We start from the raw sequence: 1,218 nt of genomic DNA, 5'->3' as shown, positions 1-1,218 counted from the left end.
CTGTCCATTAACTGGTGCAAAAGACGCATTTCCATTTGAAACCCGGGTCTTATCTGCCCTTGCAGCAAGATTATTGTCGGTTTAATTACTGCAGTTCTATTGATAGTGTTTCAGACAGAAATCTTATGATAAGAAATATCTCGTCTGTGATAAAGAGTTAAGTTTCTAGGAATCTTCCATCGCCAACGAATACTTCTCCTTGTATCGGTAATCGCAACCTTTGCATCGTGGCGCTTGCTTACGCAAGTGAAGGCCGGGGCCGAAGTGAGTCTACGCATTTTACAAAAGCCCAACTGTAAGTAAACACCTCTGACAAGAGTGCGGTAAGACTGTGAAGAGATTAAGCATCGTCCCTGACAAACAAGCACGACACAGCAGTCTGAAGGAAATGCCCACAGCAACAGATACTTGCGGGTTAAAATAGCTGCGTGATACCACGCGAAATAAGTGAAAAATGGATTTATTATGTTGATCTTCCGCTTTTTGGGGGACAGGTTGAATCTATATTTACATTATGTGACTTATTGCAAATAAATCAAATCTAAATTTCTAATGAACCAAATATTTGTCTGAACTGTCAAGTTCTACGAAATGTGCTTTGGATTCTGTCACCTATGAGGTTAAAAGTAGAAAGATTAGTGAAAAAAATTGGAGCATACAAAAAATATCTTCGGAGTAAATATAACATTCTCGCATTGAAGTTACGTTAGTGAGTACGTATAATATACTGGAAAATACACTACACCAAGAAGAAATGCAGATGATATACGGGTATTCATTGGACAAATATATTATACTAGAACTGACATGTGATTACATTTTCACGCAATTTGGGTGCATAGATCCTGAGAAATCAGTACCCAGAACAACCACCTCTGGCCGTAATAACGGCCTTCATACGCCTGGGCATTGAGTCAAACTGAGCTTGGATGGCGTGTAAAGGTACAGCTGCGCATGATGCTTCAACACGATACCACAGTTCATCAAGAGTAGTGACTGGCGTATTGTGACGAGCCAGTTCCTCGCCCGCCATTGACCAGACGTTTTCAATTGGTGACAAGATCTGGAGACTGTGCTGGCCAGGGCAGCAGTCGAACATTTTCTGTATCCAGAAAGGCCCGTACAGGACCTGCAACTTGCGGTCGTGCATTATCCTGCTGAAATGTAGGGTTTCGCAGCGATCGAATGAAGGGTAGAGCCACGGGTCGTAACACATCT

The sequence above is a fragment of the Schistocerca nitens genome, chromosome 6 (assembly GCF_023898315.1).
Source record: "Schistocerca nitens isolate TAMUIC-IGC-003100 chromosome 6, iqSchNite1.1, whole genome shotgun sequence".
Classification (NCBI taxonomy): domain Eukaryota; kingdom Metazoa; phylum Arthropoda; class Insecta; order Orthoptera; family Acrididae; genus Schistocerca; species Schistocerca nitens.
This window is presented reverse-complemented; position numbering follows the sequence as displayed.